Source organism: Equus asinus, chromosome 3 (assembly GCF_041296235.1).
Source record: "Equus asinus isolate D_3611 breed Donkey chromosome 3, EquAss-T2T_v2, whole genome shotgun sequence".
In the NCBI taxonomy this organism is placed as follows: domain Eukaryota; kingdom Metazoa; phylum Chordata; class Mammalia; order Perissodactyla; family Equidae; genus Equus; species Equus asinus.
In genome coordinates, this window is record NC_091792.1 from 31,642,664 (window position 1) to 31,663,059 (window position 20,396).

The 20,396-nt window shown below is 36.9% G+C and overlaps 1 protein-coding gene across 17 annotated transcripts in view; it reads right to left on the minus strand.

The window, feature by feature from the left end:
• The window catches only part of INPP4B (inositol polyphosphate-4-phosphatase type II B), a 794,515-nt gene that overhangs the window by 515,635 nt on the left and 258,484 nt on the right, over positions 1 to 20,396 (minus strand). The window contains exon 1 of one of the 17 annotated variants that reach the window (XM_070504817.1): positions 16,273 to 16,372. The exons of the other annotated variants lie outside the window; for them this stretch is intronic. The gene's annotated coding sequence lies outside the window, so the exon portion shown is untranslated. Of the gene's footprint in view, positions 1 to 16,272; positions 16,373 to 20,396 lie in introns of those variants that run through there. 17 annotated transcript variants of the gene reach the window in all.

Consider the following 20,396-nt stretch of genomic DNA (forward strand, 5'->3'; position numbering starts at 1 on the left):
ATAGAAGTCAGAGGGCTGAAAGGGGCTCTTTCTTCTCCTTTTCTGATGCATCAAAACTGATACAGCACAAAGCTGCTCCTTAAAACAGCCCTGCTGTGACCACCGGGGGCCAGCAGCCAGCCTCCAAAATCACACCCCAAGTCAGCTTTTCACACGGCTGCTCAGCCTCAGAGACACTTTCAAAGAGGCTGCCTGGAGAGGTTTGGTGGTGCAAGGGCGAGCATCCTCATAAATACCCACAACGGCTGACACAGCTGGAGGAAGGCTGGCAGTTTGCCAGGGTTGGGCTGCAGACAGGAAATCTGGGGAGAGAATTGTGGAGAGGAGAAAATAAAGACTGGATAAAAGTTGGAGCTAAAATTAGGTTCAGACATTAAGATCAACACAGATAAGAGGCGAAGAGGAGGATGGTGTAAAGCTCCCTTCATTCCCAGAAAGGGAATTTCTGTGAAAGTCAGACTCACCGCCGAGAATTACTTCAGGGCACGGAAGAGACACAAAGGCCTTGCGGTTCACAGAGTCCGCCACGCCCCACCTCCCACAAACACACAGACGCATGGCCTCCACGGAGGAAGAAACTGAGGCCAGGGAAGTCACGTGACCTGTGGATGGTCACACGGGCAGCTGTCAGTGGCAGAATCTGGTACACACTCAGGATTGCAGACACATGCTCCAGGGGTCCTTCTTACTGTTCCACACAACATCACAAAACCCGTGAAAGGTGTGGTCATGGTAAACATCAACCCTGAAAATGTGGGGCATCATTACAGGTCTCTGATAAATAGCAGAATAGATTATAGAGGGAAGAATAGGAAATACTTGTGATGAAATATAAGATGGAATTGAGACAAATTGTATTGAACATAAAATATAAAATGGAATTGAGAGCCCCAAAATAGGTCCATCAGAAATAGTCTGGTCCCCCAGGACAATGGTCTCTAATGTCTGTTCTTGCAGAGCTTCTGGTCTCATCCGTGGGCTCAGTCCCCCATTTCCCATTCTAGGTTCTGGTCCTGCCCCCAGAACCACAAGAATGTCCAAACAAGCAGCTCAGTGGCAAAGTTAATTCTGTTTTTAACCTCTGCATCTGAAGCACAGTTGCTCATGGGCTGAGTTTGACCCCACTGCCCAATTCCTCTGCATCCAAGGCTCCACTTCCCTGGCGGGCACTTGACTCACATCCCTGGTATCAAACAGGGCAACCATATTTGCCCTTTTCAATCTGAAAACACTGGTCCTAGTCTTTCATTCTGATTCTATACCCGACCTGTCATCTCAAACCTCTGGACGGGCTCACAGGCTCTAATCATGGCATCATTCTTCTGTCTGAGACTTTCTTTGTATTACTCTCCCTTCCTTATATTCTCATTATCTTCCAAATATCATCATCCAGGCCCAAATAAAACACCAACCATGATTTGATTTGGGAAGCAGAAAATAAGGAAAGAAGAAAGATGGAAGCTAAAAGTTAAAGAGGAAAGAAGGCCCCTTTTAGAAATAGTTGTTACTAACATGCCTCAATATGAAGCCTGAAGGTGAGGAAAATCTACATTCCATAGGAATTATTCAGGGTAGGCTGTGCTGTGTTGCTATTAACAAATTTACCTGGAAACCCCAGTGGATTAACATAACATAGGTTTCTTTCTTTTCCTTGGTATATATTCAGTGGGTGTTGGTAGGTAGGGGAGAATTTGCTTTATGTAAGAACGAGGGACCTGGGCTGAAGGAAATCTCTTCTTGAAGCTTCTTCATCAAGAGCAAGTCTCCTTGATTTCCTGGCAGGAGAAGAGAGACTGTAGGATCACAAGGGGGTTTCCATGGGCTCAGCCTAGAACTAATACATTCACTTCCTCTCACAGCTCTTTAACTAGAGGTGGACATAGGGTCCCACCCATCTGCAAGGAGGCTGAGAAACCCCTCTTCTCCACATGGCTCCAAGGAGAGGAGAACTGGAGATTGGGAATGCTAGTAACGTCTGGTGGACAATGATCCCAATCGATGTGGCTCTCAAATTCTTGCAATTGTTCTGTTAGCTAAAGGGCTAAGGTACTTACAGTTGTGACAATGTTTCTCATATTCAGTTGACAATAAGCAAAGTGTTTGCAATACAGTGTGATAAAAATGAATGAATATGGACTAATAGAGTAAGGAAATGATAGTGCAAGTGTTAAAAGCTGAGAGAACCTAAGGTATTAAAGAGGATTATGTTGCTACAATTTTGTTTCACTGTTCTGTTTTTGTTTGTTTGATTTTTGAGGCTTCAGGAGAATTTGTTTTTAATGTTAGTTTTTAACGTCTACCTTGTATTCAATGAACCAAGATTAAAGTGGAGCATTTACCTCTCATTTTTATGAGTAATCGCATATAATATGCAAAAGTATAAAATAGCAGGGATGTCTTATTAAAAGCAACCATCTCAAGACAGCAGCAGGCTTGTAAATAGTGGAATCATACGCATCAGCTTCATCAATATTGTGATTTAATTCTAGAGTACCACCTGCGCTTCTGCACATATTTTAACTCGTAACCACAGCCCTTCACAGACAAACCCATGTTAACTCAATCCATACATTAATTATGGTACAAGTTTACCTAGAGCTGGCATTAAAATATTTTAAACTCTCTGTGCATAAATTGAACATTTTGCCAAGCATACATTAAAAATAAGGAGAAAAGGGGCTGGCCCCGTGACCGAGTGGTTAGGTTCGCGCGCTCCGCTGCAGGCGGCCCAGTGTTTCGTTGGTTCGAATCCTGGGCGCGGACATGGCACTGCTCATCAGACCACGCTGAGGCAGCGTCCCACATGCCACAACTAGAAGGACCCACAACAAAGAATATACAACTATGTACCAGGGGGCTTTGGGGAGAAAAAGGGGAAAAAATAAAATCTTTAAAAAAAAAAAAAAAGGAGAAAAGAAAGCCGTTGAATTACCCTTTATTATTGCTTGCTCTTCTTCCTCGTATTATGTGTTGAAAGTGTTTTGAGTTATTTATTTACGTTTAACTCAGGGACATGGTGTCCGTGTGCTTTGGAAGCCTACAACAGGACTAGGGTGGCTGGAATCCCATCCATCCAACTTGCCTGGAGCCGTCGGAGGGGTGTGCAGGGAGGGAGTCTCCAGAGCCTCCTGACATCTAGTGACAGCATATGAGAGGAGCAGCGCGATATACAAATAAACAAATATTTCTCCTCTAATTTCCAAAATGGGGTTTATCAAGTAATGTTTTGTTTATGGAGATGACCACAGAAGTGAAGTGTTTTGGCAAGATCTAGTCCTCAACACTAGAGGCCTATTGTTTGAAAACATCTTCAGGAAGCCTCCTCTGCCACAGCCACGTGTCCCTTCTAAGCACACCTAGGCCCCCACGAGAATGACAAGCTCCACCTGGTCTCTCTTACACAGCAGGGAGGGTGCACAGGCACAAGGCAACCAGCCCTATTTAAGATATTACTTCTTAATCCTGAAAGCTCATAAATGCTAGTATGGCTTTTAAAAAATCCATCTCACACAGGTTGATAAACCTTAACTGTCATTTTGGTGAAAACTGAAGTGACCCTTTTAATATCACCTGTTTTTCTATAGGCAATAGTTGTCAAACCATTATACCTTCCTGAGAAAAATATTCAGTAAGACCACACTTAAATGTAACAGAATCTACATGTTAGAGCTAAAACACTAATGACATAACTTACAAATTTTCAGGAGATTAGAGTTTACAATATTTTTTTTTATCAGATCTGCTGGAAGACCAAAAAATTAAAATTAAAAAATTCTCTACTCACTGATTTTTCTAGATATATTCTCTAGTAGGGCAAAATATACCATTGCTTAAAAAAGAGACTTGAAGTGATATGAAAATATACTTCCAAAGCAAATCAATTCAGAAAACTATTTCACTTGAATAAACACCCATTTTATAAATGGAAAAACTGAAGGAGAAAGATTATATGACTTGTTCAAAGTTTCTAAAGTTGATTTGTGAATGGAGCAAGAAATACAATATTTGTCTCCTAACTTTAATTCAAATATCTGAGTTGAAATTTTTAGGTACTTATCTTCTTCTAAAAATACGTAAAGACTGAAATTATTTATTTTTTTTAGGAAGATTAGCCCTGAGCTAACATCTGCCGCCAATCCTCCACTTTTTGCTGAGGAAGCCTGGCCCTGAGCTAACAACTTTGTCCATCTTCCTCTACTTTATATGTTGTATGCCTGCCACAGCATGGCTTGACAAGCAGTGCCGTGTCCGCACCCAGGATCCAAACCAGTGAACCCCGGGCCGCCGAAGAGGAATGTGAGAACTTAACCACTGTGCCAGTGGGCTGGCCCCTGAATGTTTATTTATGCATACATCATAAGAAAGAGTCTATCTAAAGTCTAAAAAACAGTTTTTTCCCCCAAAAGTTTCTATGTACATTTCACGTCTCCGGCATCAGGTCTAGATTTGTTTTCTTTTTTTCTCTTGTCTTTCATTCTTTAAGATTCTCACAGGGGAAAAACAAGAGGGAAGATGAGATTTCATCAGAGGACAGTTTTGACCTAGAAAGAGGAAAAGAAGAGCTTTAACATAGAGAAAAACTGAGACAGATCTTTAAAGAGGAGAGTAAGTAGATGTTGCTACATTATTTTGCTTTACGTGGATGTAAAGAAGTTACCAAGTTTTTTGTTGCTTGAACGGGAATAGAGATTTTTCTTATGAGGCTCTGAAAGACTTTATAGTTGGAGAGTAATGTGAAAAACAATAACTTCTGCCACTGAATGATTGTTAGCAGGCTCGGCACCTTCCATAAAAAGATGCTTCTGTCCAATTTCCAGTCACATCAAATTCTCATTACAAGCAGCTAAATCCCATCTCGCCATGAGCCAGACTGCATCAAAAGGAGCAGCTTTATGCAGTAAGTTTTGCAACACACACTTACAGCCCACATATCCTAGGTCACACGGTGAATTCTAAGACCTTTTCCCCTCAATGAATGACAGTCTTGGAGGCTAAGCTTCAACGAGGCCAGGAGCAGGGAAGTACTGGTGACCAAGTTGCCCTTGAAAATAAGAAAGAAATTGTGCTGCTTTTTGGAAACAGAATTGTCCGGTTTCCAAGTGCTTGCACAAAATCCATTTTTGTGTTACAGAAAAAAATTAAGGATTGCTGAGAATTTAATTCAGAATCCATGAGAAGGAAAATTAGAGAGGCAATAAGGCAAAAAATAAATAAATAAATAAATCCCTAGGGTAGAAAACTCAAAAGCCTACTCAATAATTTCCACGCCATTCTCTCTTCTCACGTTATTTATAAATCTTAGATATTGCTAGATTTTCTTCCAAGGTCTGGTGAGAAAATGAAATTAAATACCAATGAGGTTAAAGTTCCCAGACTAACCATGGAAATCAGGATAGGAAGGAGCAGACTGTAATAATGAATACTAGGGTTCAGAGCACCACCTCTAAGTCAGAGCATCTCTCACCTTACCAGTAAAGAGGCCAATGGACTTGACCTTAGACGGCTCTGCCCTTTAGAGAAAGCTGTTTTTAGTAGTAAAGAGCCCCTCTACTGGGCAGAAAGACGAATATTGCTTTCAAAACAGAAAATAGGTCAACTGGTAATGCAGAATGAAAGTTGGATATGACAATTCTTTATAGCAGTGAAGCTGAAAATGAAGGGTAAAATTCAAAGATATAAGAATGGTATGTTTTCTTATTGGCGCATGTCCATTCTCACATTTAGTGTCTGTAGTTTGCTGTGACTGGGAATGTTGGCTTCATTTTAGGACCTACACAATCCAAGTAATTAACTAAACGGTACATACTTATTTATATTTCTCATGAATAGATGCAAAAGGTACTCCAGAAATTGACGAGGAATTAGGTGACAGAGCTGGAAAGAAAACAGCAACATTTGGCAATGGAATGGTTTGAAGATAAAATAAAATACGGGTGTTTCTAAGGCAAGAGCAGTGATCGTGATGGAAAATTAGAATCTAGTTTACAGTTACACTGTAAATGAAAATTATCAATTCATGTACATTAGACCCATGAAGTAGATTGCAAAAACAGCCACATTACTTTGTAGTGCCTCCAATCAAGAAGTGGAGTCTATTTGCCCATCCTAGATTTGGGGCTGGCGTTGTAACTTGCTTTGGCTACTAGAAAGTGGCAGAAATTATATTGCGCCAGCTCGGAAAATGAGCCTCAAAAGAACTAGTAGTTTTTCCTCCCACTCGCTTCTCCCTCTCTCTCTTTCTCTCTCTCAGAACCTGCTAGCTACCTCCATTTGAACAAGCCCCAAGCCTGGCCAGTCTAGCCTTCTACATGATGAGAGAATCACTGTGAAGCTATTACCATTTCTCCAGCCAACAATCAGCCAGTCCCAGAAGCAAAGCCACCCAGCAGACCAGCCACTGATCACAAACGTATGAGTAACCCCAGTTATACCAGCAGAAAAACACCCAGCTGATCTCAGAACAAATTGCCAACCCACAGAATTATGAGCTAAATAAGCAGCTGTTATTTTAAGCCACAAAGTTTTCTGGTGATTTGTTACACAACAAAACATAATGGATAGAATCCATATATTCTAAGATGGTTCATATTAGTCTATGATTAACTCAATTTGCTAAACCTTTATTGAATACTAACTATGTGCCAGGCATGCTGACAAAGCTGCGTATTAGTGCATTGGGGAGACAGACTTCCCTGGTGCACAGCCCATCCTGAGAATGCCAGGAAGGCTTGCGATACCTGAGGGATAAGACGATACCTGAGGGAGGACTAGAAATATATTTATGAGTGGGCCAGGTGAAGTAAGGTGGGAGAGGCATTTCAATCAGAGGGAGTGGTAAAGTATACAGAAGTGAAATAGCAAGATATAAACAGGGAAGTGCAGGAATTTATATTAGTAGAATATGAAGTTTTAGTCAGAGAATGGCAAGAAATGAGACTAGAGAAGTTAGTAAGAACCAGATCATGGGAGGCTTTGAATGTTCTCATAAACAGCTTGGATGGAAGTATATTGATACAGGCTTAGGCTAGTAGTTCTCAAACATTAGGGCACATGAAATCCTCTAGTGGTGGTGTTGAGAGTAGAAGTTTCTAGGGCTCTATCACCCATAAATTCTTATGCAGGAACTAGGGATGGAGTCCTGATTTGGGGCTTCAAATTTTTTAATTTTGCATTTTTAATATGTAACTCAGGAGGGCCTGATGCAGCGTGTTTATGGACCATACTTTGAAAAACATCACTAGGCAAGGAGAGGTGTCCTGAAGTGATTTCAGAAAGAGAGCGGCTTGGGCATTCTCTGTATTATTTTCAGATTGACATTTAAGACTGATTTTTCCGGTTGGTCTGGTAGGTAAATTGAAAGCACTCAGTGAAAGAGGTAAGAATGAGAAAATCTGGATTTGAGCAGTGGTAATAAATATGAGAACCAATGTGTGAACTATTTAGGAAGTTAAATTGCCAGAGATTTTTGTTGATTGCAGGAATAGAGGTGGAGGAGAGGAAAGTGTCAAGGATGGCACCCAGATTCAATTAGACTTGAGATATCTTAAAAATGTCCAGAAAGCACTGCTTTTGGAGTTAGAGGCACAGATTTAGGAGTCACCAGTATACAGCTGTAAACCAACTATGAGTGTTGGGGGGAGTTCCCAGGAGAGTCAATAGCGTGAAAAGGGAGAAGGCCAATGACAGAACCCAGAGGCACGTCAACACTTAAAGGACACGTAAAAGATAAATAGCAGCTAAGGAAGCTGGGACAAACTACCAGAGAATTAAAGAGAAAAACATGGCTATGGTGACGTTATAGTCCCAGTAGCCACAAACCAGCACTGTTCCAGGCAAACTGCGACATATGGTCACCCTACTTAACAATTAAAACATGTCATTCAAAGTCTCCTGTGACCATTGCCAGCCTCATCTCTCTAGAGTTTGGGGTGCAGAAGACTGAGTGGTTCAAGTAGTTACCTTGAAGTAAAAATGTGAAAACAAAATTTATACAACCCTTTGAAGAAAATGTAATGTATGCAGAAAATTATAAATAGGAATGTAAAAAGACTTGTAACTACTTATGCACTTCGGTGAACAACCTTGTAGAGCCTCTCTGTCCATATATAATTTTAAATGAATAGAATCTTTGATTTAATATATATATATGCATATAATAATATATATACTAAAAATGTCTTTTTCACTCTACAATATTGTTATCATGCATATTAATAATCTTTATCAGTGTTGAGAAACCTTTTCTATAAAGGGCCAGATACTAAATATTTTAGGCTTTGTGAGCCATATGGTTCCTGTTGCAGCTACTCAGTTCTGTCCTTGCACTGTAGCATTGCAAGCAGCCTTAAACAATATGTAAATGAACAGGCAAGGATGAGCTAGTCAATAGGCTATAGTTTGCCAAATGTTGATCTATATCATAATTTTTGATGACTTCACATTGCTTATGGCTGTACCATAAATTATTTAACCAACCTTACTTAAAGACACATATCCCAAGGAGATTTTCAAACGTTTGAAAATATATGTACAAATATGTTTAATACAGTCTTATATATTGTCATGGAAACAACATAAATGTTCATCAAAAGGAGATTAATTAGATAATTTGGGGTATAATTAATAATTCCGTTCAAAAATCCTAAATGGTATAGTTAGAATGCCAAGTACAATTTTACTTCTTTTCTGAATTATCTTGCCCCTAACTTAGATCAGTTTCTTCAACTACACAGATATGAAAATTTCTTTTCAAAATCAATTATAATGTGGATGGTCATGTTATTTTGATTTGACCATGACAGGAAGATAAATACATATAAGATTATAATAAAATGTACAATATTATTTAATCTATAGAACTCATTCAAATTTCTCCAATTGTCCCACTAATGTTCTTTTTGGCCAAGGATCCAATCCAAAGTCACACTTTGCATTTAGTTGTCATCTTTCCTTAATCTCTTTTAATATGAAATAGGTCCTCAGTCTTGTTTTTCACGAGCTTGACAATTTTCAAGGTCAGGTATTGTGATACCCAGGTACAAATGAGCCCATCTAGTGTCAAAATCTTGGTTTCTAAATACCATGCTCTAAGGACTCTGAGTCCTTGGAGAAACAGCTGACTGCAGGACTAGGGCAGAGAAAGTAGAAGATGAGCCTGAAATATCTTGTGATGTCAGAAAATATGGAAGTGCTTTAAAAAATAGCGGGCACATTCTAAAAAGATACAGGAGCCAACTGGAAAGGGACTTCCAAAGGCTAAATCTTAGAAAAGTGAACAACACAATAAATAATGATTGTGATAGATAATAACCCATTGAATAAAACAAGAATTCCATAGTGATATAAATAATGAATGAACAAATGAATGGGTGAATAAATAAAGAAAGAAGGGTAAACTTTTCTTACTGTAGATTTCCAACTAGTATCTGTAGATTAAGGAATGATTGAACTAAAAATCATGGGGCTTTGCGGACATGGCACTGCTTGGCAAGACATGCTGTGGTAGGCATCCCACATATAAAGTAGAGGAAGATGGGCACGGATGTTAGCTCAGAGCCAGCCTTCCTCAGCAAAAAGAGGAGGATTAGCGGCAGATGTTAGCTCAGGGCTAATCTTCCTCAAATAAAAAAAAAAAAAAAAGAAAATCTTCATTTGGCAAACACCACAATAATAATTGTTTCAGGCAAGAATTGTCAATGGATGCTAAAAATAGTGGTAATGATGTGATAAATAACTAAATACTTAAATATGCTCAAATTATTTCCCTGTAAGATCCTTATTAAGTACAAAGAAATAGAGTAACTTTGCAGTGGAGAAACTAGGCAGATATCACCTTCACGCAGTGATCAAAGTTACCATTTTCGGTAATGGAACAAATCAACATCAAATGCCTTCTGATATGATATATTGAGAAGGTCACAACCTCACTTTTTGGTATCTTTGCCAAAAATTCAAAACCTGAATTTAAATATGAGGAAACATCAGAGAAAATGTATTGATTGTCAGAACCCAGTCGACCTAGTATTAGACACACTGGGGTGCAGTCATGTATTAGATTCACTTTCAGTTTGGCCTTCATTCACAAATAAATCCATTTAAAGATTTTTAGGAAGAAAAATTACAGAATGAGAGCTGTGCCCCAAGGAGGTGAAACCGGCAGGAGAGGGTAAGATACAAAATGAACGGAATGAAAAAAAAAGCTGTGCAAGGCATCAATGACTGTCGAGGATCTGTTACATTATTTCAGGCAAATAGTCATAATAATCTCAACTAGGATAATGATCATAGAAATGGGGAAGAGGAGAGTAAGCCAAAAAATAATATGAAGAAGAATCAAAACAATTTTCGCACTCATTGAATATGATGGGGCTAGAGAAGGAGTAAAAGATAGGTCCCTATTTATTAGCCTGAGTAGTTGTCTGTCTACGGCAGAGGTGGGTCAATGGAAGGAGAGGCAAGGAAGTTCTATTTTGAACAGATACTTGAAGCATTATCAGGACATCCTAAAGAGAATGTCCAGCAGGCAGCAGGAAACATCAGTCTGCAGTCTGGGAAAAAGATATAGCATGTAGCAATGATTGCATTTCCCATTAATAAGTTGAGTTTCAAAAGAACATATAACTTGTGCAATGTTATAATATCAGTAATAGGGAGAACCAGTATTTAAACTCAACTCATCTAAGTTCAAAAGTTTCTATGGCCTATAGGAAGTTCTGTGTATATTGAGACCCTCAAAGAAATTAAAAAGAACCTCATAAAACATGGGGAGTAGAAGAGTAAAAATGTTGAGCTTTAGAATGAGATAAAACTTAACCTGTTATCAACTTAAAATAGAATGTTATAGGTAAAAGTTGTTATGTAAGCCTCCTGGTAACCATAAAGCAAAAACCTATAATAAATACACAAAAAATAACTAGAAAGGAATATAAGCATACCACTAAAGAAAGTCATCAAACCACAAAGCAAGAGAGCAAGAAAAGAAGAAAAGAACAGAGAGGAACTCCAAAACAGCTAGAAGAGAATTTAAAAACTGACAATAAACACATACCTATCAATAATTATAGACTTAATTCTCCAATCAAAAGATATAGAGTTGCTGAATGGATGAAAAAACAAGACCCATCTATATGCTGCCTATAAGAGACACACTTTAGATGTAAAGACACACACAGACTGAAAAGGAAGTAATGGAAAAAGATATTGCATGCAAATGGAAACCAAAAGAAACCTGGAGTAGCTATATTTATATCAGACAAGACAGATTTTAAAACAAAGGCTGTAATAAGAGACAAAGAAGGGTGTTACGTAATGATAAAGGGGTCAATACAACAAGGGGATATGATTTTTATACATCCAACATAGGAGCACCTAAATACATAAGGAAATATTAACAAACCTAAAGGAAAAAACAGACATCAATACAATAATAGTAGGGGACTTTAATACCCCATTTATATCAATGGATAGATCATCCAGGAAGAAATCAATAAAGAAACATTGGTTTTAAACGACACATTAGACCAGATGGACTCAACAGATATTTACAGAGCATTCCATTCAAAAGCAACAGAATATATCTTCTTCTCAAATGCGCATGGAACATTTTCCAAGATAGATAATATCTTAGGTCACAAAACAATTCCTAATAAAATTAAGAGGACTGAAATCATATCAAGCATCTTTTCCAACTACAATGGCATGAAACTAGAAATTAATTACATGAAGAAAACTGGAAAATTCACAAATACATGGAGATTAAATAACATGCTACTGAACAACCAATGGGTCAAAGAAAAAAATAAAAATGAAAATCAAAAACTACCATGAGACAAATGAAAATGGAAATGTAACATACCAAAATTTATGGGATGCAGCAAAAACAGTTCTAGGAGGGCAATTTACAGTGATAAATGCTTACCTCAAGAAACAAGAAAAGTCTCAAATAAACAACCTAATTTTATACTTCAAGAAACTACAAGAAGAACAACAAATGAAGGCCAAAGTTAGTAGAAGAAAGGAAATAACAAAGATTAGAGCAGAAATAAATAAAATTGAGATTAAAAAGACCACAGCAAAGATCAATGAAACTAAGAGCTGGTTCTTTGAAAAGATAAACAAAAGTGACAGATCTTTAGTTAGACTCACCAAGAAAAAAGGAGAGAGATGTCAAATAAAATCAGAAATGAAAGAGGAGATGTCACAACTGATGCCACAGAAATACAAAGGATCATAAGAGACTACTATGAACCAATTATATGCCAACAAATTGAGCAACCTAGAAGAACTGGATAAATTCCTAGAAACATTCAACCTACCAAGACAAAAATCACAAAGAAATAGAAAATCTGAACAGACTGATTACTAGCAAGGAGATTGAATCAGTAATCAAAAACCTCCTAACAAACAAAAAAGTCCAGGACCAGAAGGCTTCACTAGTGAATTCTACCATACATTCAAAGAAGAATTACTAACAATCCTTCTCAAACTCTTCCAAAAAATAGAAGAGGGGGAAACTCTTCCAGTCACATATTATGAGGCCAGCATTATCCTGACACCAAAACTAGACAAGGATGCCACAAGAAAAGAAAATTACAGAACAATATCTCTAATGAACATAGATGCAAAAATCCTCAACAAAATATTAGCAAACCAAATTCAACAATACATTAAAAGGATCATATACCATGATAAATGGGATTTATTCCAGGGACGCAAGGATAGGTCAACATCCACAAATCAGTCAACATGATACTCCACCTTAACAAAATGAAGAATAAAAATCATATGATCATCTCAATAGATGTAGAAAAAGCATTTAACAAAATTCAACGTGGATTTATGATAAAAACTCACAACAAAGTGAGTATAGAGGGAACATGCCTCAACATAATAAAGGCCACATATGACAAGCCCATAGCTAACATCATACTCAATGGTGAAAAGCTGAAAGCTTTACTTCTAAGATCAGGAAAAAGACAAGGATGTTCACTCTCACCACTTTTATCCAACATAGTATTGGAAGTCCTAGCCAGAGCAATTAGGCAAGAAAAAGAAATAAAAGCTATCCAAATTGGAAAGGAAGAAGTAAAACTGTCATTGTCTACAGATGACATGATATTACATATAGAAAACCCTAAAGAGTCCATCAAAAAACCGCTAGAATTAATAAATTCAGTAAAGTCTCAGGACACAAAATCAATAGGCAAAAACGTGTCCCATTTCTTTACACTAATAACAAATTATCAGAAAGAGAAATTAAGAAAACAATCCCATTTACAATTGCATCAAAAAGAATAAAATACCTGGAATAAATTTGACCAAGGAGGTGACCTGTATAATCTGTATAATGAAAACTACAAGACATTAATGAAGAAATCAGATAAACGGAAAAATATTACATGCTCATGGATTGGAAGAATTAATATTTTTAAAGTGTCCATACTACCCAAAGCAATATACAGAGTCAATGCAATCCCTATCAAAATTCTAATGGTATTTTTCATAGAAATAGAATAAACAATCCTAAAATTTATCTGGAATCACAAAAGACCATGAATAGATAAATCAACCTTGAGAAAGAGAAACAAAGCTAGAGGTATCATGCTCCCTGATTTCAAACTATGTTACAACGCCATAGTAATTAAAACAGTATGGTATTGGCATTAAAAAGACACATAGATCAATGGAAAAGAATAGAGTCCAGAAATAAATCCACGCATATACAGTCAATTAATTTATGATAAAGGAGCCAAGAATATACAATGGGGAAAGGACAGTCTCTTCAATAAATTGTGTTGGGAAAACTGGACAGCCACATGCAAAAGAATGAAAATTCACCACTATCTTACACTATACAAAAATTAACTCACAATTGATTAAAGACTTGAGCATAAGACCTGAAACCATAAAATTCCTAGAAGAAAACACAGGCAGTAAGCAGCTTGACACAGGTCTTGGCAATGATTTTTTGAATCTGACACCAAAAGCAAAAGCAATAAAAGCAAAAATAAACAAGTGGGACTACACCAAATAAAAAGCTTCTGAATAGCAAAGGAAATCATCAACAAATGAAAAGGCAAGCTATTGAATGAAAGAAAATAACTGCTAATCATGTATCTGATAAGGGGCTAAGATCAAAAATATATAAAGAACTCATACAACTCAATAGCAAAAAAACAAACAATCCAACTTAAAAATGGGCAGAAGATCTGAATAGACATTTTTCCAAAGAAGACATACAGATGGCCAACAGGTACACATAAAGATGCTCAATATCATTAATCATCAGGGAAATGAAAATTAAAACCATGATGAGATACCACCTCACACCTGTTAGAATGGCTATTATCAAATAGATAAGAAATAACAAGTACTGGAGAAGACGTGGAGAAAAGGGAAGCTTTGTGCACTGTTGGTGGGAACAAATATTGCTGCAACTGCTATGGAAAACAGTATGGAGGTTCTTCAAAAAATTAAAAATAGAACTACCATATGATTCAGCATTCTGAAAATGAAAACACTAATTCGAAAAGATATATGTACTCATGTTCTTTGCGGCCTTCTTTATAATCGTCAAGATATGGCAAAAACCTGCATCCGTCAAGGGATGAATGGATAAAGAAATTATGATATATAGACAACGGAATATTATTCAGCCATAAAAAGAATGAAATCTTGTCATTTGCAACAACATGGATGGATTTTGAGGGCATTAAGCTAAGTGAAATATGTCAGAGAAAGACAAACACCGTATGATCTCTCTCTAATTTAACAACAACAACGAAAAACACAAGCTCATAGATACAGATAACAGATTGGAGGTTGCAAGAGGTAGGGGATGGGAGAAATTGGTGGACTTTTTTTTTTTTTAGGTTAAATGAAATGAAAACATTTTAAAAAAGAACTGCAAAATCTGCAATTATCAATTTCCAAGTGCACAATCAAACTTATGTGCAAAAGTAGAAGCAATTCATAAAAAAATGTAAAAGAATAAGTGAAGTTCCCTTTTGATCTGTGATTTCCACTGGGCTTTATACAGAAGTAAGGACCATGTTCAGAGCCTCTAGGGCTTTCAACAGTCACCTGATCCATTGTCAGAGCCTAGTCAACCTCAAGATCACCCATTCCAATGCCAACATTTTACCCATTAGGTATCTAATCGTGTACATTCAAATATTTATATATACGTTAGATGGAAAAGACACTGGTGTAAGTAATTTAATTCTCACTAGGTCTCAGTTTATTTTAAGAGCAGACAGGAGCTAGAGTTTTAAGTTTCAATTCCATATATAAATTGGCAGAAGTGCTGCATCCTGAATAACTACATCAAAGAGCACATCATCCTTTGAATACAGCATCACAACCCAGGTCAGCTCTGAGGGCGTGCAGAACCATCACTCAACTCACTGTGTTCAGGGTATGACAGCCTTGGCAGGAAATGAGGGCCTGGCAGAAGTTGCTGATCACCAACTACAACTGGCCATTCTTCCAGCAGTTCCCTCCTGGTGGTGAGGAGAGGGGTTAAGCCCAAATCTCCCCCTTTCAGCCTCCCTTTAAAAGGAGATAATGAAGCTGAAAGAAGCAGAGTGGTTCATCCTCTCTTGAGAAAGGGTAGAATGAATGAGAAAAATCTCTTCATTTTAGCTAATACATTAACAAGTTGAATATGCTGAAATAAGTAAGTTTACTCTCATTAAATATTTTCCCTTATTTCCAATACCTGGAATAACAGTGAAATAAATATACACACATTGGGAAAGCTACACATATCCCTTACACAAACACAGCACTTGTCCTAAATTACCACAGCCAAAGTAATCACATTCTTAAATCCTTCTCTAACCACAGTTCATTACATACTCTAAGGAAGGTTTTTCATTATTGCTGTTTATTTATTTATGCTCCTGAAAAGGAATAAAAAGCATTTCTAATTTGGGTACTCTCAAATCATACTCGACCTTTCTGCAACTAAATCACAAATTTCCTTAAGACACCACTTGCCTAAAACAACCCGGTTTTCAAAATAGACACTGCATGAAATTTGTTCGTAACAGTTGACTGCTTAAGAACAGCACAAAGCTTCAATCAAAGGATTACAGTTCCGGAGCCAAAATGAGAGAGATCTCAAGCTCAGGGCCGAAACTTCCCCCTCTGCATTCATTCTGTCTGATTTCAGTTGGGTTTTGATTATTCTTTTCCCTTTCCTTTTCTGCTCTTCTGTTTGCTGTTGGATAGAATTATAAATCATAGGAGGGAAAAGCAGTCTGACCTTACCAAGGAAGTTGTTTTTCTCAAGTCGTTTCTTCCATTTTCAAGTTGGTTCCCAGCCCAGCCCTACCTTGTGTGATCTGAACCTTCATCACTCTGGTGACTCACCAAGGTACAAGGTCTGCCACAGAACTACCTGAACGCTGAAATCATCCAGAAATCGGCCTGCTCACGGGAACTCTTCCCGTTTTCCCTCATATAAAAGTGGGACTTAGAAGTGTTTAAGCAATAATTAATGAGAAAATAAAGACAAAGATTTGGACATTGGACTTCATTGCTATCCTCATCATTTCCTTTCTCTCTCTCCCTAATATCATGTCAATGTCTAAGTGTCCCAAAAGAGTTAATGAAAACTGGGCACTTAATGTATTTTTCCAAAACTATGCAAAAGGGACAACTCTCAAAAAACAATAGTCCTTTTCCCATCACTGATTTATTAAGAGGAGAAGGAATAAGTTAATAATCTTGTTAGATATATTTAACAGCTAGTGAAGATATTGTTTGATAGGACATACTTCAATATACAATTCAGCACTACTTGAGATAGGCACAATTGCTTCTCAGTTGGAAAAAAAATATCAGATAGATATTTCTGAACTTCTCAGTAGGTGATAATCCAGTAACTTTGAGAAACATTTTATAGGCATATGGACCAAACTACTATGGTGATTGAAATGGGATTCTTAACAAATATAGGTCATTAGTCTCAACCATTTCAAAAACTGTTTTGCTGAGACTAGAACTTAGGAAGAAAGTAAATGTTGTGATATTTACCTAAAGTTTTTTAGATGAATGAGATAGCAAATTAATAAATTATTTAAATATACTACATAAATGTTTAGTCTGTATATGGGCATGAATAAGAAAGAATATTTTTGTATCACACAGGACTGCACACATATACACACATTCCGTCCCTCTGTCTTATGAATTCTAGATGGCCACTGGATGGCAAGAAGGAAAGAGAAAACTACATAGCCTTCCATTATTTATCTCAATTTTGACCTTACATTTGGAAAAGGTGAAAGATAATTCTGGCCAGTGTTTGTTCAATTCTATAGCCTTCTGGAACAGACAATATCAGTTTCATAGCAATGCCATAACCATTTATTCCCATCACAGCAGGGCCGCTGGCCTGATGAAAACATAATTGGAAAAAAGTCCTTCTTATGTGGCGTTGTAAACCATCTGCCATATTCAGGTTTTACAACATGTAGCAAACTCAAATAGGAAAAAAAAATAGAAATAGAAGTTTCCGGGACAACTTCAGCACCTAAGAACTATAAAAAGATCACCTTATTAGGGAAAGATACACAAAAATAAACAGTGAACGAACATACAAAAGCCCCTACCACTTACAAATAAGCACGGATTTTTATTGCTTTTTACATATCCCTCTACATGCTTTAATATATTCCCAACCCATCAAGAGTGATTTACTTACTTTTGTTTATTAACAACCACACAGTGCTAACTGTGCACCAAATCTGTTCTAAGTGCTTTATAAATACTAAATCACTCAATTTGAATACCAACCAAATTTATAAGGTGAGCACTATTGTTATGCCTGTTTTACAGATGGGAGAAACTGAGCAAGAGAGGCAGGATTGAAACCCAAGCCGTCTGCAACAGGATCTCCACACTTAGCACTACACTGTGCTGGTGATGGCTCCTTTCTCTGCTATAGTCATAAAATTTTCTCTAAAGTATAGGTAACTCTTAAAAAGTGAGGGTTTATTCTAAGGTTAATTTCACAGTTGGCACTCCCATCCAAATTCACATTCTGGTAGTCTGCAGTTCATGGAATATGTGCTTTCTTTCCTGAAAAGCTTTCATATAAAACATAGATCGACATAAAAGATGAAATATGCTTCCATCCCAATACTGATGAAGAATACAGTGATTGGATCCACTAAAAATATCTATATATTTAACAAATGCCACCTCTCATACGTAAATTTCCTACATAGAGGAAATACATATGTAGGAAAATAAAATAAACCTTATTTTTCTTCCCTCCCACTCCAAAATATGATTTATTGGTTTGGGTGAGTAGGTAGGTATAAGAATCAATGAGACCCTCCCATCTAAAACAAATTTTTAGAAAAAAGTTGACAATCAATAAAACTAAGAAAAAAATTAGTCTGTGCCTCCTTATAGAGAACTATACTATCTACTAAAGAAGTCACACCCATTTTTCAGTATCTGTGAAAGAAACCAAAATTACTTCTTTATGTATTTCGTTTCATACCTAATAATGAACTGATTTTCAATGACATTAATAATACGTTCTCTTGCTAAACAACCACATCCCAGGAGCCCCAGACTTCTTCTCTCTCTTCTTTTTAATCCCTGAATACTCATTGAAAATTAGAGCACTTATTATGCTTGTTCCTATAAACACTGAAAATATTCAAGTGCATTATGAAAATTAATTAAGTAATATTTTACTGCAAATTTTTTTTCAGTAGGAAGTAACAGAGCTAACATTTCTTAAAGCAACATAATTTGGGGAGAGGGATAAAATACAAACTGAAAGTTTGGTAAAAATAATTTTTAGCTAATTTTGGTGAGGAGGAGACTCAGCACCCTATAAATAACTATAACTTCCAATAAGGCAAGATCTGAGTTGATTCGGAACTTGATAGGAAACCTAACACCCAGAAGATGCCCTATGATTAAGCCATTTTAAATTCCATTTAAAAGAAGAAGCAAAAGAAATATATTATCAATTTTTAAACTACATAAGTCATTTCAACATTTCTGCATATAAATGCTTTTACAGATCTCAATGAACTCTTAATCATAGATTTCACCACCTGTAGCATATATGTAGCATGCACAACCTAATTGTTAATGAATTGTACTTCCTTCTCCTTTCACTTAAGGCCTCATTTCTCTTTTCTACTCTCTTCTTCTACTTCTCTTTTCTACTTCTCTTCTCTCATCACACACACCTCTATCCTGAAGAAAGACATATCCTCTCCCAAACTTTGAAAGCCCAAGGTCCCTCATTAGATCTTCTTTCTTATTCTAAAGTTGCATCTTAGAATTAGTCTCTTGCTTTCCTATCTGGCTCCCATTAAATGTTTTCTTTTCACTTACCTCTCCCCACCTACCTAAAGATTTCTGGGGGTCCTCACCCAGTCCTTTGCTGTCTCCCAGAAAGGGAAGAGTGCAAAGTGGGGTAGGAGGTGGAGGGGAAAAAATGGAGGGGGCCTTGGCATCCTTGGCTAGAAAGCTATTATGCATTCAGAATAGCTTCAAATCCACCCACTTCCCAACTTCCTCATTGTTTTCCTTCTCTTTCTCCCTCTGATTTTTCATTTTGACCCCACAGCTTGACTTCTCACCACACCAACCTGAGTAATGTTTAATTTGGTTATGTAAAAGAAGTCAGCTAACCATTATTCACATATACTGATTAACATTTATGTTTAAAGTAGGCCAATAACGATATATATAATCATAAACACCTAAGAATCTTTGTTATGAGTTTTATTTAATAACAATACTCTTTCTTATCAAGCGCTCAGTCTTCATAAATCCTTGCATAAGCAGTATAATTGTCTCCTTGTAAGAAAAAAAAAAACCAACAAAGAAGTATTGTTCCACACCTTTCTGGAGATTCAAAACATCAGCCTGAGTAGTGGAAAAACAAAATATTTAACAGCCATGGAATTAAATAAAATGATACTTTGACACTTTTGGCAAAGAGATGGCAAAGAGTGAATTTGAATCAAATGATTCCAAAAGTAAAGAGAACAGGAGTTAGTTAAAGAAACCATAAACCTATATTTTAGCCAAGTGGTATTTTTAAAAGCTATGTTGATAAATAGAAGTTAATAGAGCCTGATATAGAGAAAGCATTCAGTAAATATACACTAATTGAATAAATGAGTGAGTGAATGAATGAATTGCTTTTCTGGTTTCTATTCAGACTGGTTTATATATCTGGAAATATTTAGCCATTTTCTATATTCTTCAGCTATGTATTGCTGCTTCATAGTCACTCAACACTAAAGATTTAGTTTTCTTGGATTGTCAGTAGTAGGTCCCATTAGTTTCATCTTCTCTTTCCAAAGCCTTCCTGACTTTGAAGATTGCGTATCATACTGCCCTTTTGTTGA